Source organism: Brachycentrus maculatus, unplaced genomic scaffold (genome assembly GCF_059751285.1).
Source record: "Brachycentrus maculatus isolate JH-2025_06_01 unplaced genomic scaffold, ASM5975128v1 h1tg000527l, whole genome shotgun sequence".
Lineage (NCBI taxonomy): Eukaryota > Metazoa > Arthropoda > Insecta > Trichoptera > Brachycentridae > Brachycentrus > Brachycentrus maculatus.
This window is the reverse complement of record NW_028281273.1, coordinates 486,058-506,041: the sequence shown is the minus strand read 5'-3', so window position 1 is coordinate 506,041 and position 19,984 is coordinate 486,058. Positions and strand designations below refer to the sequence as shown.

Here is a 19,984-nt window from a genome sequence, read left to right as displayed (position 1 = left end):
TTCGAATACACTTTTAGATAGTGTTTAATTTAGTTTATCAAGTAAATTAATGGTAATGATTGTAATATAATTTGTCTGAGTTGGTCACAGTGCGTAATTGAGTCAATTAAATTTAATTGCCTAAAACAGTTGATTGGCGTCTGTTAGTTTGATGTTTGGATACTTGCAGATAATATGTAGACACTTCTAAGCGGTATATTACACCACATGCTAACTCACGGCATAGTAAATTTTCTTTTGATGATTGTAATACTTTTCATGCCGTAAAATTAAAATAAAAAATTACTTTTTGAAAAAGTATTTCGGAAAACTTTTATTAAACTTATGGTTTAATTTCAAACAAACACTTTAGTAACACTAATCCAACATAAAAACGGTTTACAGCTATTTAAAAATTTACATAGTTTTGTTTTTAAAATGTCTAAACTGTCCTCCATTAGTAAGTTATATATCTAAGGCGTCGTTTATGGTGGCTACCGCTGTACTAAGGTAGAATAAGCTAACATATACCGGAGTGATAAATCACAGATGATGAATTTATTAAAATATGTTGACATTAGCCTCTTTTTGTTATAAATATCTCCTCTGTACAAATAGTAATGCAAGATGTCGCCATTGAATGATTCATACCCTGTAATGAATTTATCATATACCGGTTATTTCACTAATCATTTTCCACTGACGTTCACGTATTAATCAGTCGAAATTTATACCATACTGTAGATACATTCACACTAATGTTGTTTGATGTATGGTACGGTGATAAATTTCAATTTGGTGTGCGCATTTATCTAATAGCTCTCACATTGAGTACTAACTTTCACCTCACGACTTTTTGCGAATGTGGGCATTCTTAGTTTACTTGTTTGTAAGTATTAACAAAAAAACATGGCTCATTTAAATCTTGGTGTAATATTTATCTAATGGATAAGTAATATGGCTAACACTGTACTTGTAGTGTAAGTTTACATTCATATTTATATAAAGTCAGTGGCGGGCACAGAGAATGATATTTGGTAGGCAGAAGAAGTAGGTAGTAAGGTAAGCTAGTACTACTTAGTCAGTTAGGGTAGGTACTGGTTGCGTTTTTATATCGCTCGCTCCTTACATCACAGTATTAAAAATAAATATCGAGCCACTTAATAATCTCTTTACTGTGCAACAGATCTTTTTAGGTAAAACCTGAATGTTTTTTCTCCATTTGAAAAAGATTTAGTTTATTTTAAAAAATAATTAAACAATACCATTTCTTCAAAATGCAAAAACAACACTTTCTGCCCTGTAGCGGGTAAATGTTAAATTAAAAATATATCGCTTTTGCTGGGATGAAGTACATTTTCTGGGCATTCCGAAAACATGCACACCTGAAAATTGACGATTTTAAATTTATGACGTTCTTGAAAGGAGTGAGCGAATTGTCAATTTGCCTAAAATATACATATTTTTAAATATGTAATAAATGTTACAGTTGAACAAAGAAACTTTTAGAAAATAAGGTAAATAATTGAATTCATCAACAATGCATCATTAGACGAATAGATATGTACTCGTATGCGAAATATGAAAGGTAATATTTTTTTAGTTCTAGCGCTCCATTTTCCATTAAATTCGATAATAATGAAATAAAAGTAGAGACATTATTGCCACACTTAAACGCTACACCGAAGTGATAATACGTGCGCGCGATAAGCTATAATCAGTAATCAGTCGCAAATACATTATATTATACGAGCATGTTGTGTCAACCCGAGGGCCGCAATGTGTGCTCACTTTTATCACTTACAAGGTGATATAACCTCCAGCTTTAGTGACTGTAAATATAACGATTGGCGGGAAAATGCATGCATGCAAAATGCTCACAGGCAAAATTGCGAACATTAAAAGTAACGTACAACCATAAATCTCCGCATTTGGACAAATAATCTCGTTGGAACTTGATATAGTTAGATTATAATTGCATAATGAAGCGGCTTAAATTGATAAATCTAAGTGATAGAAGGTAAATCACTGATCTGGTTCTGTTATATAAAATTATTAACAATTTTTTGGACAGCCCTGATCTCCTAAACCAAATAAAGCTTAGCGTGCGCCAAAGAGGTACTAGGCAAAAATCTGTATTCGCAGTATTTGTACATAATGCAAACTATGCCATGTTCTCTCCGATTCCGCGGCTTCACATGTTAGCCAATGCTTTTGAAAGTATAGATTTATTCAATATATTGTTATCCTCCTTGAAATCTGTACTTTCTCAGCATTTCTTCTCCATGTTATAATGGATAAATTTAAACGTTGTGTTTCACTCTCTCTTACTGCTCGCCGATAGTGTTTGTAGGAGACGTTTATTTACTAGTGCTTACTACTTGTTATTTTATTTTTTAATTATGATTTTATGTTATAAGACTATTTGTTACAAGATTTTTTGTTTCTCTATTAGTGTATTCATTAGTGCATTTTTAATTTTTTTTGTATTAGATACTGTATATATGTATTATATGTATTACTTTAAAGGCTTCAGCCGTTTAGTAAAAAAATAAATAAATAAATATTAAATTGCTATAGGAACTTCTAGAAAATTAAAGAATTCTTCTTCTTCTAACCCATATCCGCACTCGATGGTGCATAGGTCACTGCATAATATAAACGCAGTGATACCTCGATCATCAACACATGGCCGGGTCAGGAGTCGAAATAATCGTCGGATATGTATGAGGATATGCATAAATGTGGAAGATGGGAATAATGTTTACAAGACAGGGTGGTATGGCGTTCTATTCTCTCTGACTACCCCTGCGGATAAACGGCGTGATGGTTATTTAGTTAGCTAGTTAGTTTAACACATAAAGGAAAAAGGTGATCAACTCTCCGCTTCAGGAACAAGTCCAGGGTAGTATTGAATAAATATTAGAGTGAAAAATCACTTTTATTCGACATATTTATTTCACTTCCATCCTAGGAATCGAACCCTGGACCTACAGTAGGGTAGCCCAGCGTGGTGACCATTACACTACGGAGGCGGACGTATACATTATTAAATATTATATATACAGACATAATCATTATCAAATGTTATATTCGGTGTAATACGATTATATTACACCGAATATAACATTTATTAATGGTTATGCCTGCAATGGCGAATGAAATGCACTGCATTTCGTGACGCACGAACCGCATGAATGTCTCATAATTTTTATTTTTATTCATAAACACTTACCTGTGTAAAAATATTTCGAAATTAATTACGCCATTACTGCAAAGGTATTACAAAAGTAAATGTTGATACAAAATACGTTGCGCATTGCTTTATGCTGTGTATTTAAATATTATTTTAAGGATGAGTTAATATAGGTAATAATTATCTTTACATATTAGATCATCGAGGCGAATGTAGTTGGAAAAAGGAGCAGAGGAAGCCCGAAAAAAACTTAGCAAGATCAGGTATGTTGAATACTTGAAAGCGCTGAGGATAGGAGTCGAAATAATCGGCGGGTATGTATAAGGAAAAGCACATGCATGAACGTGGAAGAGGCGAATAATTTTTGCAAAGATAGAGTGGTTTGGCGTTCTATTCTCTCTGCCTACCCCTTTGGGGAAGCGGCATGATGGTTAGTTAGTAATTTAGTTTATAATATAATTTTACTTCACATATTGTGAAATTACTACTAAAAAAATGAGTTTGTTTTAATATTCTTCTTTTTTCCTCACCCTTATCTGTACCCATGGTGCATAGGGCACTGCATCGTATTGACGGAGTGTTGTCTTGATCCTTACTTACATGTATCACTCCTGCGCTTCATGGACCGGTCCAGGTTAACATTAAACAAATATTATAGTGTAAAATAACTGACATTTATTTTCACCCCCCCGGGAATCGAACCCGGGACCTCCAGAAGGGTAGCTAAACACGCTAGCCATTACACCACAGAGGCGGACTAATGTTGTAATATACTGAATTTATTATTTATGTTGCATTTAAGTTTAGTTTTATGGAATAAAATAACAACTATATAGTTTTTCCCACATGAATTTTATTTGACCAGTTGCTGTCGACCAACTACGTATTTATTATTTTATTGTATAAAATGCAGTTCCACCAATAAATGTCAGTACAAAACATAAATATAGTTATGATAATGTGTAAATGGCTTTTAGGGAAAACATCCATTTATGTATTAATTGTTAATTCAAACAGTTTTTTTTTTAATCTACTAAGTTGTATTTTATTGTTAAAAAACACATAAAATTAATAGTGTATCAATTTTTATGCCTAGTTATGGTATTTTCAAACGAATGCTATTACTAGGCGAAATAATTGTCATAATATGAATTTTTTGCGTTTTTTTAACAATAAAATAATTACACCTTGTTCCATATAAAGGCCAAATTATGAATTATCTTGAAAATTTAGAAATCCAAAAAAACCTAAATTCTAATAATAATTTATTAAATAATATACTGTTTCAAAATTCTTCACCTTTGCTTTCCATTTTTTCTTTGTTTTCAAACTCCGCCCCTTGACTAACCCCCTCCCCCTAACTTTCCCCTCTCCTTATTTATAGAACAATTTTATATTTTATATTTTAGTTATCATACAGACCTGAATGATGGAAGTTTAACTTCTGAAACATGTAGTCAATAATAAAACTCAAGTGGTAAAAAACAAGTGTTTTCTTTAATCAGTGTAATAAAATACAACTTAGAAGACTCAAAAAATCTGTGTTTGATTTAACAATTAATACACGAATTAAAATGCATTTCTACAAATCAAATGCCAAATCAATAAATAAAACATCCATGAATATTTTCACGGAATACGTTCGGTTTGTAATAAGGCAAGTAGTCCCTTTAACCGAATTCATATTTCAGCCATTTTCAGGATACAACCGGAATCCTGTTCTTGTCATTGAATAAATCTGAGTATCGGGTCGTAATTCGCGGCTGACGAAGGGCTCCGGCTCGTTCGGTCCTGATCCCCTGTCGCGTTTAAACAGAAATAATTAGACCGAAGTAATCCTGAACTGCCGCCCTTCGCCCTGTATCCTGAATCCTGTATCCTGTACCCTGTGCCGTCCTCCCTACAGGAACAGATGCCTATCTATTTGCTTGTTAATTTTATTGTATGCATTGTTAAATCACTGTTATTTCGGGTCAAATCGCAATCCATTAAGAAGGTGAACTACCATTATTGATTTTGTTAAATAATTTTTAAAATAATAATATTTTAAAATAATTTAGTAATTTTGTCCGCCTCCATAGTGTAATGGTCAGCACGCTCGGCTACCATTCTGGAGGTCCCGGGTTCGATTCCTTGGGGGGGTCAAATAAATATAAGTGATTTTTTCACTCTTATATTTATTCAAAATCACCACGGACTGGTACCTGAAGCGGAGGGCTGATCACCTTTCCTTCATGTGTAAACGATCAAGATAACACTGCGTTTATATGCAGTGCCCTATGCACCACTGGGGTGCGGATATGGATTTGAAGAATTTAGTAATGGTCGGCACGCTCAGCTACCGTACAGGTCTCGGGTTCGATTTTCAGGCGTGGTGAATAAATATAAGTGATATTATTTTTGACATCTCATCAAAGATGAGAAGAATCTGGGCATTTACGGGGCTGACGACCTTCATAGGCTGTAATTATAAAATAATACCTCCTGTAATTGGAGATAATCCAGATTTTGTGAACAAGTATTTGGACACACTCAAAATGTTGTAAATATAAGTGATTTTTCCACTCTAATATTAACTCATTACTACCCTGGACCGGTAACTGAAGCGGCGGGCTTATCATCTTTCCTTCAAATGTTAACAATCAAGATAACACTGCGTTTATATGTTGTATTTACCTAATATTTATTTTTCCCCTTAGGGATTTCATTACAGCGAAGCGCCCTTGAGGTAATAATACTTCACTAAAAAGGCGCTGTATAAATTATCCTAAATTATTAAACACCTTATAGCTCATTATTCTTATACATTAAATGTAGCACATATCGCTCACTCCTTTCAAGAACGTCATAAATCAAAAATCGACACTTTTCATTTGTGCATGTTTTCGGAATGCCCAGAAAATCTACTATATTCCAGCAAAAGAGGCATATTTTTAACTTAATATTTACCCGCTACAGGGCAGAAAGTGTTGTTTTTGCATTTTTAAGAAAATGTATTATTAAGTTATTTTTTTAAATAAACTAAATATTTTTCAAATGGAGAAAAAACGTTCAGGTTTTACCTTAAAAGATCTGTTGCACTGTTAAAAGTTCAATAAGTGGCTTGATATTTATTTTTAATACATTGTATTATATTTTTAAACTTTAAAAACGTTCTCCTGAAAAATCAAGTTTTTTGATTTATGACGTTCTTGAAAGGAGTGAGCGATATGAAGCTTAAACAATTATCAATTTTGAAGTTCAATTTAATAAACTTTAAATATGTTTTGAATTAATATTTGTACGCAAATAGACTTCTATTCGCAAATATTATCATCAGGCACTTATCTAATACTAGGTAGTTAGTTGGTCATAAAGAAAGTTAAATATTTAAATAAAAATATTGTTTGCTGAAAGTTTACAAAACGACAAGATAAGACGGTAAAATATTTAAACTTATTTAACGGATAAAATACACTGCATGACATTTTTATTAGTATTTAATTAAGTACTTTCTCACACGTATGATAGATAATTTTCCACACGCCTACATAAATAAATGTTATGTAAATTCACCACGGAGATAGTCTACGGTTCTAAAGTCTCATGTCTGACGTATTTAATGTTCGTTTTCTAACATATCTGAATTTTGAACCCGACTGATTTCAGTGTTTAAAAGTTAACAGGTTTTTTTCAAACGTTTATTTTGGTCGAATAAAACTACAATATTTAGCATATGAAATTATTACCGAGTCTTCTCAGTGGTAGTCAGATGCGGAACTATTATTGATTCTAGCTGGAAGAAGGTGCTAGATGTATATGTATGTAGATATATGTACGTATTGTAAAATGTAATACATCACTCAATTTTAATTAATACATTGGGTACATTCATCGATTCCCGCTATATAAATATTAAGAGATTAATAATATATTTTATAATTTTTTTACTCCTTACCTTTCAATAATTCTTTTCTTTTCAAAACCGTGTAATTATTTCGAAGAAAAACATGTTTTTTTCAATGCAAAACCAGTGTTTTAAGAAAAAAATCAATGTAAAATCAATTACATGTTACCTGGATTTAGAGAAAATTATGTTGCGACTTAACGAATACTGGGCCTTAATAACATGCTTACCTGTTTTCTGCACTTGTAAAAGAATCAGTGAGAAAAATTAACTCGGATTTTATGGAGAGCATTTCGTTTTGCTAGTGTTTAATTAATATACTGCTATAATAAATTAACTGACCCGAGATAAACATTTTACGATGCGTTATAAAACTCTTTAATGAACCTGTTTTGCGACGTATTATGACAGTATGCGAGTTTTTAGATTGTCGTAATATTTGACGACTTGTTATACTATCCGCGCATGTTGCATGTGTTATATTCACACATTGCTTTCTGCTATAGTCATGGCTCGTTTAAAACTCACTCAATATTTTCATTTTGGGATTTGTTGATTTGTTAAGTATGGCATCTCAATTCCCTGGTTAAATCTATATTAGAGTGAAAGTTAGCACCCAAACTAGGAAAGAGATAATTAAAAAGACTGAAGAAACAACAAATGTCCAAAAGTTTTCAATTAAATTTCAATCAGGTGTTTAAATATGCCGTGTTATATAAAAAGTCAAGAAAAACCCACATGAAATTTTTCTTTAAAATATCATGGGGTTTTTTATATAAGTATAAATATGTGTCTTCTATAAAAAACGGGATTTTGTAACATAGGTGATTTTTGTCCCAGAACGGATGCTGAATTTCTGACCATAATTGTACTTAGATTAACCCGTGATAAGAAAAATGTTTATCCTTATGTATCATTTTAATTAATTTTAATGACGTAGATGAGTAAGTGTAGTTTTTTATCTGAATGCTTAGATGTGTATTTTTTAAAATTAATTTAATTAAAAAAAATAATAAAAAGGTTTGAAATTTACTCTAAAGTAATGTGAAAATATGTGTATTATCTAAGACTTGACATTAAAATAAGTGTCCTTTTAATGAGTGTTTTCTATATTTAAAAAAAAAAACTTACATATACGTTCAATAAAATCTTAAATTTCTAATAGATTTATATTATCCACTGACACTTCGTGATGGAATTGCATTTTTAATTTATTATTAGATTAAAACCAATATTTTTAGCTTTTCCACTTTTTTATTTGACCAGCGACCGGGTTTCGTCCAGGTTTCTCCAGTCTGATGATGTCGGTAACGACGAAACCCGGTCGCTGGTCAAATAAAAAAGTGGAAAAGCTAAAAATATTGGTTTTAATCTAATAATAAACTTAAATTTCTATTTTAAATTTTACGTTGTAAATACCACTATTTAGTAAGATTTAAATAGTGATATTTTCTAAGTAAAACTTCAATTAAAAACGGATGGATTTTACCACAAAGCTACTGCCGAATCAATAAATGAAAATACTTAAGTATAATAAATGAAAATACTTAATAAATATTTACAGATAATTTTTCGTATCAATGATTAGATATCGTACTTTCGGAATGCCATGTAAACCGCCTGACGACAGATAATACATACAATACGTCAGCCCCGTAAATGTCCAGACTTCCATATTCTTCTTCATCTTTGATGAGATGCCAAAAAATGATATGAAAAATAACTCCTATGATTGGAGATAATCCAGATTTGTGAACAAGTATTTGGACGCACTCAAATTGTTGTAAATACATACAATAGTTTGCCAGGTTGTCGCCTACCTGCTTATTTGTCTCAGTGGACAATTTTCGTTGGTAATGAACATGTTTTCGTTAGCATTGTTTTTTAAGCGAGTGGTTCTCAGGTAAGGAAATAATGACATGGCATCGCTGACGAACGGCGGAATGGTGGTATTATGTTCCCGCAGATAGGTCGTCATTAGTTGTTTTGAGAACAAGTGACTTTTTACTGGCGTTCTTTTATCGCGTTTGGTATTTCTCTTTTGTATGGACTTTTTGTGCGCTTCCGTCGATTAGTCGCGGTGATTATTGTTTAAAATGGCATCCGCATTATGTCTGCCGCCGTATAAATGCACGACCACGGGATAATGAATGTGCCTACCGCTTACCGCTTACCGCTTACTGCTTACCCACCGACTACCACGTGCTCCACGTTTCGCGCCTCGCCAACAACGTAAAAGAAACGTAAACGTGGCGTTTTGTTTGTTAATTTGACACTTGAGAAGTTCTTTTATAATTTCATTACGTTTAACCATAGCTTAACCATTACCATAGCTCTATTGTTATCGAAATAATTTCGCCAGTCAAAAGTTTCAGGTAAAAACATTTCATCATTGATGAAGAAGAATATCGAAGTCTACATATTCTTTATTTACATATTCTTTATCTATGCTGAGATATCGAAGAAAAAAAAACTTCGTTTAAATAACTCCTAAGTGGAGCTAAACCTAGAATTTATGAAGAAGAATGTGTGCACCCTTTAACTATTGTGTTTATATAGATAAGAAGCGTCAAATATTTTATGCGTGTCAAGCTCACAGACTTTACAACTTTTCAAAACTAATCAACCCACATCCAGTATAGAATTCGCCCTGCTTTTAAAAGTTTGCGTTCAGTAATTTCTTTAGACCCTAATTAATAAATATCTACCTCCTATTCCAGTTGTTTCCCTTGTATTCCCAAGTGAGTATTCCTCGCTTGTAGTAGGCGTTCATGGCGTGGAACGCGTATACTAAGGTTTTATCCTCACCCCCGGTCGCACACCTGACCGCAATACAAAGACCTATTTGATACCTCCTTTGAATACATGAGACCCTGGTAAGCGTTCAGTTTAAATCGGTCTACCAATTAATTTAATGATTCTACTTAGTCTTAATACCTAGCTCGTAAAATCCTAACAGGTTTATTTTTAATCCAACGAAAGAAGAAAAACCAATTAACGATTGAATTTTCATTTATTTAAAATATGAATTCGTGGAATATTATTTTACTAATCTGTAAAATTAAGGTTAAATAGATAATAATTCAGATTACTGTAAGTACTTTATTTTTGTAAGGTTTTTTTTCACTGATTCTAAATTTAATTGTTCCTGATGGGAGTAACTGCGCTATACGCATCGACTCCTTACAAAATTGAAGTAACGTTCACTGTATTAAAGAGAAATTTGCAGGTAATGAAAAATAGTATTAATAGTTTTTTTTAAGTTTTATTATTACATAATACACAATAGATATCTTTTAATATACCCTACGCGTTTTTGTACAATTATTGTATTGCTCATAATGAGTGAACTGATGACTTCTTTCGATAGAAAACGAAATAATTTACCAATGAATATTTCTATGAATTTACACTGATGTTCTATTGTAATTATACAGACTTGGATTCAAAAGGTAGATTTTTAATTTAAGGTTTACCTAGTGAATACCACAATGTCTCAAAATCTATTTTGACATGTCGCTCACTCCTTTCAACAACGTCATATATAAAAAATCGACAATTTTCAGTTGTACATTTTTTCGGAATGCCCAGAAAATGTACTATATCGCAACAAAAGCTGCATATTTTTAACTTAATATTTACCCTCTACAGGGCTGAAAGTGTTGTTTTTGTATTTTGAAGAAAAGGTAATGTTTAATATTTTTTTTAAATATACTTAAGACTTTTCAAATGGAGAAAAAACATTCAGGTTTTACCTAAAAAGATCTGTTGCATACTAAAAAGTTCAATAAGTGGCTTGAAATTTATTTTTAATAGATTTTATTATATTCTTAAACTTTAAAAACGATCTCCTGAATAATCTTTTTTTATACCATATATGATGTTGTAATATGTTGTTCGAAAGGAGTGAGCGATGTGTTTCGATACATTCCGCATCATTTTCAATTTCGGTGTTTCAATAGATTTTAAGATAGTGGTATTTATAGATTTTACCACAAAAACTGCGGAATCAATGAATGAAAGTAAAAGAATTCTGTATTTAGTTTATTTGTTTTGTAATCATTAAGAGAGATCACGCTATCTGGTGTTGATTAAAAGAAATATCGATGGTTATTGACCTTTTGTTTCGTTCGTCGTTCTCCCACGTCGAGAAAGCGATGGAGATGCTGGCGGATGGTCGACTTGGGTCAATCACACGGGAATAAATCGTCAAATGCAATCTGCTACAAAGTTGTCCATCGCATTTAGATCGCGGCTCCTGCAATATCCCCCCTTTCGGTTTATTAAACAGATTTGGATGCGCTCCAAGTCTCGCCGGGAGTGGTTCTGATCTTGTCTTGCACTTCTGCCGCTCGCTCTGCGCCAGACAGCGATACCGTCATAATGAATGCACATTTTTATCATCTCTTTCTGTCGACATCAAATATTTTACGTTTGCTAATTTAATCTTCCGACAATAAGACGATTTGTACAAAAGATTGTTTTTAAATTAAATATTCGTAATAACATTATTTGTCTAATATACTCGTATACCAGCTGTAAATCGATCAGTGATTAGCAAAATCAGATTTAAAAAAAAGTCAGTACAATACATTGTCGTCATACAAGTAAGACTTGAATTAAACATGAATTACCATAATATGACTGCCGAATCAATTAAGGCCCAGCATCTATATTCCACCGGAGATCACCGGAGAGGTCACATGTCTTTTCATTTCCGATTTTTTATAAGAATGTATAATGAATGGATATTATTTTATTTTTTAGAATATACATAAGTACATATATAGAAAAAAATATTTATGTATTTTTTTAACTCCTTACCTTTCAATAGCTCTTTTCTTTTCAAAACCATATAATTATTTCGAAGAAAAACTTAATTTTTCAATCCAAAAACGGTGTTTTAAGAAAAATATTAGGAAAATGTTACCTTGATTTAGAGAAAATTTAGTTGCGACTAACGAATGCTGGGCCTTAATGAATTTTAAATGATAATGTCCATAAAGAAGGTAATGCTCGTTTGATTTAGTTTTAACTATTTAAGTAATTAATTTATCAAAAATGTTGTTTTTTTAAAGTATTATTAAATACTACAAATTTGTTTGTTTATATCACCCTATTAATGATTTATATATCACTGTTAATTGTAAAGGTACCCATTACGTGTAAATACGGGAATATTGTTATGAAGCTCCGAATTAGTATTCAAACTTGAAATCCCACACGAAACCCTACGGTCCATTAGAGCACCTTGTTATTGACTCTCTTAATCCTAAATGTTCAAATTAATTGCGGAATATTCCTTCGGCCGTGTTTTCCTTTCCAGGTATTTCGTTCACAAAGTGTTTTTTGTAGTTGCTTTATTATCTGAAACTCCCAAAAGGCCCGGGCATTTGTTGCCTCTCCTTTGCGGCGCGTTCGCGCGACGTGGGGCCGTTTTACTTTGTGCCGAGACTGGAATATTTGGAAACGCGTCCAGAATAATGATTAGAATGCGCCTACCCTCTACCTTCGGGTTGAATCATTAATCACCCCTTCCCCTCGCCTCTCCCCGCCGGTAAGTCGATTGCCTACTTTAGAAATGATTCGTGTTTTATGTAACTTTATCGGTCATCAATCACTGCCGCGTTGATAACCGGCACAGCCGCATTGGGATTCAATTAAAATGGCGACCGTATTGTAGACATATATTTGCTTTCATGCGCTCCTGGCAATTAAAAGCAATTGAGTTTCGAAATGATTACCTTTCAGACCTTCGTCAATATCTTCGTAATATTTATTAAACATCTGTTGGCTCGATGAAAATTTTCGACAATATTAATTAAAGTAGAATTAGTTGTAAATGATAATATCGATTCGAATCACGGTACTCATCGAACATAAAGTAGCGTGGCGTGTCAGAGACAGTCATACAATGTCTTTATGTTCCATTAGCGTGCACAAGAAAATATTTGCCTCGGATTTTGTTAACATTAATTGCGTTAAATATGTTTTGTGGCTGGGGTAAAGTCAGTACGTATTTATATTTACTCTTAACGTCATTATGACTCAAAACCACGGGAATATTTATATTGGTGCGTGTCATGTTTCAATGTTTTCCGATTCTAAATAAAGCGTCACCATCGTCCAAATTACATTGTAATTCCTGGTTTTATTTTCGTGGGGTGTTATGCCGTAGTAGCCCTCGCAATGCCAGCTAAATCCTCGGTGAGTAAGTCTTTAGACATATCACGGCACGATAAGACAGAAAAACGTAATCAGCATCTGAATGTAAGTAAGAATGCCTTTGAAAGTCTAAAAAATTGAATTACATTTTAATTAAGATCAGTTATATTATTTATTGATTTGGCATTAACTTTGTGGAATGACACGTTAATTTTATTTAAAAATAAATAAATCTGTTAGTTTTCGAAACTGGTCATGTTTAATGAAATAAAATTCATAAATGGTTTATTATAAGTAATTAATTTAAAAATATATAAATTGATTTTAAATAAACGATTTTCCGGAACAAAAGTGTGTCTTTATGCCTACTTTTCATGTTTTTAAAAATATTTATTTAGAGAGTTGTTTTCTACAGCTAATTTTATTTGTATTCGAACTGTCCTTTCATCTCAATGTGGTCATAACTCTTTCCCAATTTACTCACTTTTGTTTGCGAGAAATAAATAATATATAGGAATATAACAGTATTGAAGTTTCACATTAGTGGAATGAATGATCATTTAATTTATTGCTATCTTACAATACTAAATGGCAAATAGTAACCAAAAAGGTCAAGAATGGCGTCATAACCACGCATTCTTACCGTGTAATTTATTTCCCCTGCGGTAAAATGTTTTCTCCAATAAGTTTATTGTTTTCGACTTAAATATTGACTCAAGAAATATGATGTAAGAAATGTTAAAACGAAATTGGCGATGTAAGATGTTTGCTAAGATAGGAGTCGGTGTGACAATGAGATTTATATAGTTATTAAAAAGCAGATCTTTAAAATCGATACTAACTCTTTGAACTTTGATTTCTTCCAATTTATGAGACTATCATAGTAATCCTAACATTTTAGGAGTAACGTTTTCAACTCATCGTTGAGAGTAATTCACATTACAAATATCATATAAGAAGATTATGTTTGTATGTGAAAGTCCCCAGGCGATAATTTCCGTTATCAAATTAATTAGATACTGATTTACAAGAGACGGAGATCATCTATTATTAACTAAGACTTGTCCTGAAATAGACTTTGGTAACGATCGTCGACTTCCCGCTGCTTTTATTTAAACAAAGTTTATATTTAATAGGATCACTAAACCGTCAAACAAAATTAATGTTAAGATTCATTATGTGAATCCAAGTATTGTGTTTGTGAAAAAATATCAGGTCTGAAAATAGATTTCGGAATATCGGAAAGACGAAGCTAAAAGAGTTAATTTTAGACTCTTTGTTGAAGAACCTCGAATCCACGAAATGCCGCTTAGAAATGATGGCATGAAATGGCTAAAGTGTACAACATGGAAGCTAATAAACGAAAGGAAGCACCAAAAGTAAAGGGCTTACACGGACTGAGAAAAGATGAAGTACTTCCTGCTTTATTTTAGCTTTTAGCATTCAGCCCAATTGTAGGAATAACAATAATGACCAAATAGACAAAATTTACATCGAAATAGAAAGCCACACACAAAAACCACGCAAGAGTTGTTCCGAAATATATTTTACCTTGCAAATAAACAACGTACCGATAATTGATTTATAGCAAATGAAAATCGTTTTGAAAAATATTGAAAATAACCAGATTCTAGAAAGATGACGATCACATAAAAAAATTGTGTTTTTAATACTAAAATATTGGATTTCGCACACTTGACGAGGTATCAACATTAAATCCACCTTCTGAATAATTCATTTGACTTTTCTGCGCTGTCCTTCAATTCTTTGATTTATTTCAGTGGGCTTAAATCGTAAAATGTCAATTGCCAATGTCATCATCTGAAATATGTAGAATTGAGCAACAATGGCTGTCACTTGAGATAACGTAACTGTGGAAAGAATATACGAGTAGGTAACTGTCCAAAAACATTTTATCGAATATTGTGTTTGCCCCAAATCGCTTGTTGGATTCCCCAGCCCTGCTATTCAGTTCTACCGTGAGTTGAGAGGGTACTTGGCTCTGTATTCATTTATATATAGTCAGCTGCTGTAGTTGACAGGTGCTACTTACCAAATGTATTGACTTCGTTCTGATGTATTGTTGGGGCACGTTGTTGTTCAAAGGCGCATGTTTCAAAGTTTATTATGCCCGTTAATAATTTATTATGTATTTTACCGCTGCTCCGACGACAAATTATGATTTAATCTCTTCTGTAAGTTATTAGCTGTAATTTATTAATGTTTTTATACCTTCGAAGAAACAAGTAGCTCAATCAAATTGGATACAAAGGTCGAAAAGCATATATCGGTTATTCAATTAAAATTATTTATTTATACAATATAAAAAGATAAAATAATAAAAATAAATGTTTTGCGAGATTAATTGTAAGAAGTTGTAAATATAAATGATATAAATTAAGCGTAAATAATAGTTTGTATTAAATGTAAGATAAGCTAACTGAATAAATAAAATAAAAAATACACATGTTTTGCATATTAAAAGCATTGTTAACTTTGTGGTACGGTAATATATCCTTATCATTCATCGTTTACTTTATGTAATACCATTTTGAAGTGGTATTACACAAAGTGAACGATGAATGATAAAGAGAGTGTTAAAAATAAATATGTTTTGTCTTTTTTTTCAACTAGTACAATCTTTTTTCCTTAAAAAAATCCAAAAAGGAACGCCATGATCAGAAAATATTGATATTGATCTCCTAAGTTCCCACTAGTGTAGAACACTTTACTATTTACATACCTAATTGCTATAATTATATTGTTTGTTTAGAAGATTAATTTGTTCTTATTATATATACAATAATAGAAGGCGTTATTATTGGTTATTGTACTCACCCGGGAAGACGGAGAACATGCGCTAACAAGAGGTAGCCCTCCTTATATTGTTGTTTTCCACATACATACCGCTAATTGATTATGATTGCCTGATACCCGTCCAGATAGCATGTCATGTTTGACTAATTCGCCAAGTGCGTGACGGTCGCCTCGAGTATATTAGTTAAATTTACAACACTTTGTTTTATCAGAAACGTTTTCAACCCGTTAAGAAATATTGTTTATGTGATGTTATCAAATACTATTATTCAAAGCTTTTGATTCTTATTGAAGATTATTATTAAAGCATTAACTTAGACTGAGAAAACTGATGACTACGTAAATACCAACACAAACGTGGGGCCTTTCCAAATATATAATTTAAAATAGGCAAAGATTATGGTTGAATGCTGTATTATAAAAAAAATGTTAAAAAATTACTTTTGTTTTAGTTATGCTTAACAGAAAAAAAGCAAACGTGTGTTTTATATATTCTCGTTTGAGTAAATTATATATATTTATTTAAATAATAAATTACTGTCGGAAATAAAGAAGTAGGTACATTCATCAATGAGTAACGCAAAAACAAAAGTGAAGCTAAACCTCTAAAATATAACATGTAAATTTCTTGTATTTTCATATAAAAAATAAATCAGTTTTTGTGAATAATTTTTCGTTGCATTTTCTGCAGTTTATATTGTTAGAATTTCGTTTATAAATAATATTTTTTTAAATCGATTAAAATCTTTTTTCTGGAGTTAAAATTCCGTTATACTTGGGTGTATAATTACTCCAAAAATTTATGATTAATAATTGTGTAATGAACTTTACTTCAGAAATTAATTTGGAATTACGAGTATTTTTGTATGATTAATTGCTTAATTTCAATATGTTACATGATAAAGGTATGTGTTTTACAAGGCACCGTCATCCGGTGATCACGTTTTAACACTCATCGTATGATTTACCAACATTATTAAACTATGATAATAGCAGCCAATTTGTACTCCACTACATTGTACCATTACTAGACAATGTTTCTTGTTATGAACGCTACACTATTTTATCGCGGCTTATCGAATATTCATTTTAAATTGTAGCACTCACGATTTTGCACTACATTGTAGCGAAACGGAAGATTCATTCGGATGGATTTATGTGAGTGTATTTATCTTACGCGTTTAAAATCCAAGAGAATTTTAATATCGCTTCTATGCATTTAATGATTTTTCATGGTATTATGCACTGTAAGATAAAAACAAAAGAGTTTTGATAACTACGAATAAATTTTGACTGTAAACAACAATTTAAAAAATGCCTGTCGAAATTGGATCAGCTATTAAATTAACGAAATATGAGATAAGGTAATAATATAGATTTTATTTAGAAGCAATATCTTCTAACGTTTTATCCATTTAATAAATTATCATTTAATTACCTATAAATAAGAGTTACTTTTAACTCTTGTTACTTTACTCACATGTGGGATTCATTTGAATTTGAAAGTAATTTCTAAAAGAAATACGACACATAAATTAATATTGTCGAAACCGGTACACGTAAAATCTCGATGAGTGGAATAGTAAAAATGGCTAATCACGAAGTAAATTATTTAAATATCAATAACATTGAAAAAAAAATTGTCGATTTAAGTGTAGAAAAAATCACCTCTATAATGCTTCAAAAATCACCTCTATAAAAATCACCTCTATAACGCTTTAAATTAATGGAGAAAAATATGGAGAATAAACATTGTCGATTTTAATGCACAAATAATCACCTCTTTAATGCTTTAAACATTAATACATAATATGTAGAATAAACATTGTCGATTTTAGTGTAGAAATAATCACCTCTCGGTGATAATAACAAGAAAAAAATTCTCGATAAAATATCGGATTTCGTTACTACAATGCCAAAATCTGTACTAATTCATTTTCGTTTTCCATTGTTACAGGTAATCAATACTCAGCAATGGCAGCTTGAGGTGCTCGATTAATTATTTCATCGTCACATGCTCATGTATTATGTATGCCTTTCTGGTACGGTACGTAATTATTCATATTCCATTCACCTAGTTATAAGTGTTTAATATTTAAAAACTGTAATGGCCTTGTGTACAGATTGTTCATTAATTTCAGAAATAAAATGAAAAGCAGAACATATTAAAAATATTGTTCGTTCGTATTTGTAAATAAGTTCTAAGAAATATTAATTATATTGGCATTTGCCATAGCACGATTTGTTAAGAACTTATCAATTTTTATTGTGAGGGTATTGAATTATCAAACAAAACGAACAGTCTAAAGAGTTCTGAACCATAATGCAGTTACATTTTGAAACAGCATTTCTTTAGTCCTCGTTTTAGGCATTCAAAACCTAAAATTTAACCTAATATATCTTAAAGTAACAAACAAAAAAAACTAAAAAGCTGTGTGTGGTACAATGTAGAATACTAGGCTGAGGTGAGCGTGTTTTGATGGAACTGTAAATTTAATCTTCATATTCCTTTGAAAATCCCATAAATAGGCGAAACAATTGGCACGATATTAATTTAACTATAAAATACAACTTAGTAGACTCAAAAAATCTGTGTTTGTTTTTAAAATTAATACATAAAGATGTAAAGAGTTCACGAAGTTTAATATAAATAACGCAATATGTCAAATATTGAGAAAATATGGCGTTCATTAGACGCTGAATGGTTATTATTTTCTTTCTCGTAAATAAATGAAGTGTAATGAAAACGTATTCATAATACGAATCATTGTTGATTATCCGTTTGATTTAATGATTATTACCGAAATTAATAAATTGCTTCAATAAATTACCCATATTGCTTAACATTCCATTGGTATATCGAAATGATTACTACAGGTCCGAAGTTTCAATAGATTTCTCACAGTCCGAACTCGCGCATATGATTATTATTAAATTATACGTATCATTAATATAAAAACCTGTTAATTTCTTACTATAAGGTGGTAAAATTCTTGACGTTTTATAAATTTCCACGTCTTAAATTAATTATCTCCCGAGAACAGATGATGAACGGCAACGGAGAACATTTCAGCATTAAATTCGCACTAATGACGCTATTAAAGTATAATTTAATCAAGTGATTTCATCTGAAGCCAAATGGACGTTTTAATTAACAATCCCCCCTCCTATTCCTGCCGTGTCTCAAATCGATTTCAAATTCCTTGTCCGCCTGTTGAGCGGTAATTTATATTCGATACATATTGAATCTAATTGGTGGTGTGATGAAACCGGTTAGCAAACACGAGACTTGTCGGTTGTCTTGGCTCTTATATGTATGGTCTGTCATCTACATACTTACGTGTCGGCTGCTATTCTACGTAGCTCCGGGTAATTGGGGACCGCTTGGATTTTTAACATGTTAATTCGCAATTCCGATGAACATTAAGCATTATCGATAAAATTAAGAAAAGCGAGTTGACACGTTTAGGCATGTACATCGAATGAGTAAAGAAAGGATATATTTTGATATTAAAAGCATTTATAGCTTTGTGGTATGGTAATAAATGATGATGGAATGATTTTCCGAAACCGGTAGACACGAATAAGTGTTAATAAAAGTGTTATTACGCAAATTGAACAATGGATGATAATAATAACAATAAATAATAAAACCCTTATCCGCACCCCAATGGTGCATACGGCACTGCTTCGTATAAACGCAGTGTTATCTTGATCGTTTACACATGATGGAAAGGTGATCAGCCCTCCGCTTCAGGTGCCAGTCCAGGGTAATATTGAATAAAATGGATGATAAAGAGACTATTTTTAATAAAGGAAAGTATAAAAATTATGAGGCGAATGTGTTTGGTAATATAAGCAGAGAAAGACCGAGGAAAACTTGGCATGATCAAGTATTTTAAATAATTGAAGGTGGTCAAGTCAAAAGTCGGAATAATCGG

The 19,984-nt window shown here is 31.8% G+C and overlaps 1 protein-coding gene across 2 annotated transcripts in view; it reads left to right on the top strand.

Annotated features, from left to right (window-relative positions):
• Positions 1 to 19,984, top strand: part of LOC148301711 (uncharacterized) — a 352,511-nt gene that overhangs the window by 150,672 nt on the left and 181,855 nt on the right. The window contains exon 3 of one of the 2 annotated variants that reach the window (XM_088272798.1): positions 18,001 to 18,090. The exons of the other annotated variant lie outside the window; for it this stretch is intronic. The gene's annotated coding sequence lies outside the window, so the exon portion shown is untranslated. The remainder of the gene's footprint in view (positions 1 to 18,000; positions 18,091 to 19,984) is intronic. 2 annotated transcript variants of the gene reach the window in all.